The 7,130-nt window shown below is 35.0% G+C and overlaps 1 pseudogene; it reads right to left on the bottom strand.

Moving 5' to 3' along the window:
* Nucleotides 1–747: 747 nt before the first annotated feature.
* LOC114398708 lies at nucleotides 748–6,895 on the bottom strand (annotated as a pseudogene).
* Between the last annotated feature and the right edge of the window lie 235 nt (nucleotides 6,896–7,130).

The following is a 7,130-nucleotide window of genomic DNA, read 5'->3' as shown; positions in this document are numbered from 1 at the left end:
TATTTTCATTAATGATAAAATTGTATAATTTTTATTTACAAGGTCTAAATTTTAGTATGATAAAAAAATGATATTAAATAATTTTGTATAATTATTTTATAATTATCATTACGAAGGATACAATAATTTTTCATATTATTATCGCGCTAAAATATACACCAAATAAAACTTATATATCCATGTCTCTTAAAAAATCTTATATTAGAAACATGCATACATTTTTCTCGATCACAGCAGAAAATTGGATTTGATTTGTTCTGATTGAGAGCAATTAATTGAGAACAAAACTTAAGATTTAATTGCTATTCGTCGTCTAGCATTAGAATTTTATCCAAGAATTTTAATGCTCTTTTTAAAAAAATAAAAAACTCAAAGTATTCTTTAGTTGAGTGTTGATAAATAATACCTTAAAGTATTAACGTTTATTTAAGAGACTAATCTCATTTAACATATTTGTTCATATACACATATTTGATAATTAAACCTTGTGTAACTTTATGTTAGCCGAGATCCGTCTCTTAAAAAACACTTCAATGCAAAACTTTAATGCTTTTTTAATAGGCTTACAAAAGCATCACAATAGAGAAAATAATTCCAACTATATTGACATCATTGACTTATCATTTGCTTGCAGCACACCATAATTTTTTTTATAAAAAAAAAACAATACAAGTCTTGGGGATATTTATCTAAACATGGGCAAATCATAAAAGCAAAAAGTGAACCAAATTAGAAATAGGAATCCCCCTACTCACAACATGCTCTCTAAAACTTGACTCCAAACGGGAAATAAAAACAAAACGAGTATTTCTATCATCATCAAGAAAGATCCCAACATCCTTACACTCCACCTCACACGACTCACACACCGTAGGGCAATACACAATCTTATACGCACTCTCAAACCTCTCTATCTTAAACCAGTTGTCAATAGTTCCAGCACCCGGGTTCCCTTGAACCCCACCAGTGGTCACAAACCTCTGTCCCGTGGCAGCATCAACTTGACCAAACCTCCACATAGTCACAGAAGAACAACAATTCGTTGGGAAAGTGTGAATCTGTTAGAACAAAGGAGAAAATGGATGAAAGTTCGAAAAAAAAGACTTTAAGTCCCACATCGCTCAGGATAAACACTTGAATAGTGTTTCACTCCCTATATATAGAGAACTCATTTCTTCATTTTTTTTTCTTGTCCTAATTGAGAAGCATTTCCTCAACTTTTCTTTCTCCCTTCAACATTTCAGTCGATGCATTTCCGGCAAACTTCTTCCTCTTTCTTTCTGTCGCTCTAATATTTCGGTTGGTTATAATAGTGACTTTTCAAGTCATATTTTCGGTTGGCTATAATAGTGACTTTTTAAGTCATATTTTCGGTTGGCTATAAGAGTGACTTTTCATGTCATATTTTCGGTTGGCTATATTAGAGTGACTTTTCAAGTCATTTTTTGGTTGGCTGTTAGAATGACTTTTCAAGTCATATTTTCGGATAACTTTAGAGTGACTTTTCAAGTCATACAAGAGGGTGTAATTCTATAAAGGTTCCCTCAGTGCAATGGGAATCTTATATAGTGATCTGGGTTGTTTTATCTTGGGGACTTCGTGATTGATAGTCTACTTGCACAATTTTTGGCAGTGCTACGAAACGTCTTAAAGAAAGCGACATTGTCCGCGACTCAGCTAGTAATTTTCTCGGTTTGCCATAAATTATTGCTACAACAATTTTAAGACGATTTTGGTTCTGCTATGGCTACCGTAGATATTACTGGCTCGAACAACAATGACCTCAACAAGCATTTTAGGTTTGAAGGGTATCATTTCAAACATTGGCAACAAAAGATGATGTTTTCTTTAACTATGAGAAAAGTTGTCTATGTTTTGAACACTGATATTCCAGTGATACCTGAAGATGCTGAGAAGGAAGTGAAAGATAAAATGACTATGGAATTAGCTCTCTGGAATGAAAATGATTACCTATGCAAGATTTTCATTTTGAATAGGTTAGCTGATGATCTCTATGATTATTATAGCCCATATAAGTCTGCCAAATTAGTTTGGCTGGCTCTGGAAAAGAAGTATGATACTGAGGAAGTTGGGACTAAAAAGTATGATGTTAGCCGCTACCTCAAGTATCAAATGAATGATGATAAATCAGTAGAGTCTCAATCCCATGAGATACAGAAAATTGCTCGAGAGTCATACATAGCTGTGATAACTGAGATCAATATGATTGGAGGATCAGATGGATGGTGGGTAGACACTGGCGCCTCCCGCCATGTCTGCTATGATCGTGCTATGTTTAAAACATACACGAATGTTGAAAATAAGAAAGTGTTGTTGGGTGATTCCCACACCACTACTGTTGCTGGAACTGGAGATGTTGAATTGAAGCTTACCTCTGGAAAGACTTTGATCCTCAAAGATGTGATGCATACTCCAGAGATGAGAAAGAATTTGGTTTCTGGTTTTCTTTTAAACAAGGCTGGGTTTACTCAGATCATAGGTGTAGATTTATTTACTTTGACCAAGAATGATGGCATGTTTAAATTGAATCTTGATATTAATAAAGTTTCCCCTTCTGCTTACATGTTGTGTGGTTTTAATATCTGGCATTCTAGACTTTGTCATATAAATAGTCGTTGCAATCTAACATGAGTAACTTAGGTTTTATTCCAAAGCTATCTTCAAATCACTTTGAAAAATGTGTTTTTTGCAGTCAATCTAAAATAACTAAGAAATCACATAAATCAGTAGTTAAAGAATCTGAGCCATTGGATTTAATACATTCTTATATATGTGAATTTGATGGAACGTTGACCAGAAATGGAAAACGATATTTTATCACTTTTATTGATGACTGCTCTGATTATACATATGTATATCTTATGAAAAATAAAAGTAAAGCGCTTGACATGTTTAAGTTATATGTAACAGAAATTGAAAATCAATTCAATAAGAAAATTAAGAAACTTCGAAGTGATAGAGGCACATAGTATGATTCCAGTTTGTTTAATGAGTTTTATAATTTGCATGGAATCATACATGAGATAACTGCTCCATATTCACCTGAAATGAATGGTAAAGCTGAAAGAAAGAACAGAACTTTTACAGAATTAGTTGTAGCTACTATGTTGAGTTCTAGTGCAACATCTTTTTGGTGGGGCGAAGTTTTATTAATTGTTTGTTATGTGCTAAATAGAATCCCCAAATCAAAAAGCAAGACATCTCCCTATGAGATATTAAAGAAAAGACAACCTAATTTGTCCTATTTGAGAACTTGGGGATGTTTGGCCTATGTAAGGATCCCAGACCCCAAGAGGGTTAAACTTGCAAGTAGAGCCTATGAATGTGTGTTCATTGGTTATGCTATTAATAACAAAGCGTATAAGTTTTATGACCTAAACACAAAAGTGATCATAGAGTCAAATGATGCTAATTTTTATGAAAATAAATTTCCTTTTAAATTAAGGAATAGTGGGGGTACTTCATCTAGTCATCTTCGTGCTATTAGTAGTGAAAATCTTGCACAACCAGAACCAGATATAGAGCCTCGAAGAGGTAAGAGAGGAAGAATAGCTAAAGATTATGGGCCCGATTATATGGCCTATACATTAGAGGAGGATCCATCAAACCTCTAAGAAGCTTTGTCTTCTTTGGATGCTGACTTGTGGCAAGAAGCCATTAATGATGAGATGGATTCTTTAGAATCTAACAAGACCTGGCATTTAGTAGACTTGCCTCCTGGTTGCAAACCAATTGGTTGTAAATGGATCTTGAAAAAAAAAACTAAAACCTGATGGTACTGTGGATAAATACAAGGCTCACCTTGTAGCCAAGGGTTTTAGGCAAAGAGAGAATGTGGATTTCTTCGACACCTTTTCACCAGTCACTAGAATAACATCTATTTGGGTGCTAATATCTCTTGCTGCTATTCACATTCTAGTGGTACACCAAATGGATGTTAAAACTGCTTTTATAAATGGTGAATTGGAAGAGGAAATCTATATGGAGCAACCTGAAGGGTTTGTGATTCATGGACAAAAAGATAAAGTCTGCAAGTTAGATAAATCTTTGTATGGTCTAAAACAAGCAACTAAGCAGTGGCATGAAAAGTTTGATAACTTAATAGTGTCGAATGGGTTTAAGGTGAATGAAAGTGACAAATGCATTTACTACAAATCTGTAAATAATATTTGCACTATCATATGTGTATATGTCGATGACCTTCTCATATTTGGTTCAAATATTCATGTAGTGAACGATGTGAAATCATTGTTGTGTAATAACTTTGATATGAAAGACCTCGGAGAAGCAAGTGTAATCCTTGGTATTAAGATTACTAGGTCAAAAGAGGGAATTTCTCTGGATCAATCTCACTACATTGAGAAGATCTTAAAGAAATATGACTACTTTGACTGTAAACCTGCTAGTACACCATATGATCCAAGTGTAAAACTGTTTAAGAACACTGGTGAAGGTATATGACAAATTGAGTACGCAAGTATCATTGGCAGCCTTAGGTATGCCACTGATTGTACTAGACCCGACATAGCCTATGTTGTGGGATTATTATGCAGGTTTACCAGTAAACCTAGTATGGAGCACTGGCACGCTATTGAAAGAGTAATGAGGTACCTTAAAAGAACCATAAACCTTGGATTACATTATAAAAGGTTTTCCGCTGTACTTGAAGGATACATCGATGCAGATTGAAATACTCTTTCAGATGATTCTAAAGCAACCAACGACTATATATTTAGCATAACTGGTGGGGTTGTTTCTTGGAAGTCAAAGAAACAGACTATCTTAGCTCAGTCCACTATGGAATCTGAGATGATAGCACTAGCAACTGCTAGTGAGTAAGCAAGTTGGCTGAGAAGCTTACTTGCAGAGATTCCTTTATGGGAAAGACCGATACCAACTGTGTTGATCCATTGCGATAGTACCGCGACTATTGCAAAAATTGAGAACCGTTATTACAATGGTAAGAAATGATAGATACGTCGTAAGTACAACACTGTTAGAGAATTACTCAACAAGAGCTATTAGAGTGGATCACGTACGCACTGATGATAATTTAGCAGATCCTTTGACGAAAGGATTAGCTAGAGAGAAAGTCCATAACACTTCTAAAAGAATGGGACTATTGCCCTTACTGCGATGATCATTCATGATGGTAACCCGACCTAAATGACTGGAGATCCCAAGAACTAGGTTCAATGGGTAATAACAAGTTATGAAGTGATATGAGACGAACATGCTGTTATAAGTGAAAGCAGCATGATTCCTGAAGTAACAAGAGGATGAGTTATGGAAAAAATTCGTAATTCTTAATGAGATCTATACTCTATGTTGAGTGGAGTACCTAGGCTACAGGAGTACTCTTGATAGACTCACCTATGTGAGTGTTGAAGTGAGGGCCGCTTCATATGAAATTTTGGGCAAAAATTTCTAGAGCGTTCACTATACCGGGATAGACGTGCATGGCCTTTAACGCACGGGCTTTATAGAATACACCTATGAAAAGGTTGTGTGTGATTTGATGTCGAAGATGGAGTTCAAGACTTCGGGTCACTCTAGTAAAATCTGAATCTTACTCACTATGCAAAGGTTCAAGTTGTATGACACCTTTGTTTATGCACAATTTTATGAAATCCTCGAAAATCTTCTTTTCAAATTTCAAGTGGGGGATTGTTAGAACAAAGGAGAAAATAGATGAAAGTTTGAAAAAAAAAGGCTTCAAGTCCCACATCGCTCAGGATAAACACTTGAATAGTGTTTCACTCCCTATATATAGAGAGCCCCTTTCTTCATTTTTTCTTGTCCCAGTTGAGAAGCATTTCCTCAACTTTTCTTTCTCCCTCCCATATTTCAGCCGATGCATTTCCGGCAAACTTCTCCCTCTTTCTTTCTGTCGCTCTAATATTTCGGTTGATTATAATAGTGACTTTTCAAGTCATATTTTTGGTTGGTTATAATAGTGACTTTTTAAGTCATATTTTCGGTTGGCTATAAGAGTGACTTTTCAAGTCATATGTTCGGTTGGCTATATTAGAGTGACTTTTCAAGTCATATTTTTCGGTTGGCTGTTAGAGTGACTTTTCAAGTCATATTTTCAGATGGCTTTAGAGTGACTTTTCAAGTCATACAAGAGGGTGTAATTCTAGAAAGGTTCCCTCAATGTAGTGGGAATCTTATACAGTGATCTGGGCTGTTTTATCCTAGGGGTTGATAGTCTACTTGCACAATTTTTGGCAGTGCCACGAAACGTCTTAAAGAAAGCAACATTGTCCACGACTCAGCCAATAATTTTTTCGGTTTGCCATAAATTATTGTTACAACAGAATCACGTTCAGGTCAGTGGAGACTCTAATGACACCCTTTTTCGTGTTTGCCAGCACAAACGCGAACTTCATGGCCTCGTCTTCCTCCACTATTTCAAGAGGACAAGTCTTGTTTTCTGTCATGCTAACACGATAATAAAACAACTAAAGCACGATCATATTTATCATTAGTTTCCAAAAAATCAAATAAAAAAATCACATATATTAGGTCCCTCAATAAAAAAATATTTATCAATAGTTTTTAAGAAACAAATAAAAAATCACATATATTACCATATATGTTGACAAAAAGGTTGATGTATAGTTTTTTTTATTTGAAATAGAAAAACTTCTTTCAAAATTTACTTTAGATTTCACTGGTGTCTATTACCTGTACTCAGAAGCGCGATCCCACATCGGGTGCCGCATTAGATGGATGATGGGAGAATGAAGTAGCTCGGACCGTTGTGAACCAAGTTGTTCGATGTGTCACGCACCTCTTCTGGTTGCTCTGCAGCGTGAAGAGGTTTTGTGGGGAAAGTGACCAGAAGGAAGAGGAGTGTACGTGCAAGCAGTTTCAATTTATAATTAGATAAGTGCCATTTTTTTGTGCATGTATAAATTGATGATAATTAATACGTAAAAGAATAAAAATTTTAATTTAATCTCTTGATGCGTAAAAAATCGTGACATTTATAATCTATTGTTGAGGATCAAAAGAAGATTTCTTCCTATCAATTTCTTTTATGCTCTTGTGGGAGACTTAATTCAGGATTTTTTTATTATTAAAAATTTAGATGTCATGTGTTG

This window comes from Glycine soja, chromosome 19 (assembly GCF_004193775.1).
Source record: "Glycine soja cultivar W05 chromosome 19, ASM419377v2, whole genome shotgun sequence".
Lineage (NCBI taxonomy): Eukaryota > Viridiplantae > Streptophyta > Magnoliopsida > Fabales > Fabaceae > Glycine > Glycine soja.
Note: the sequence above shows the minus strand (reverse complement) of the source record. Positions and strands in the feature narration are given on the sequence as shown.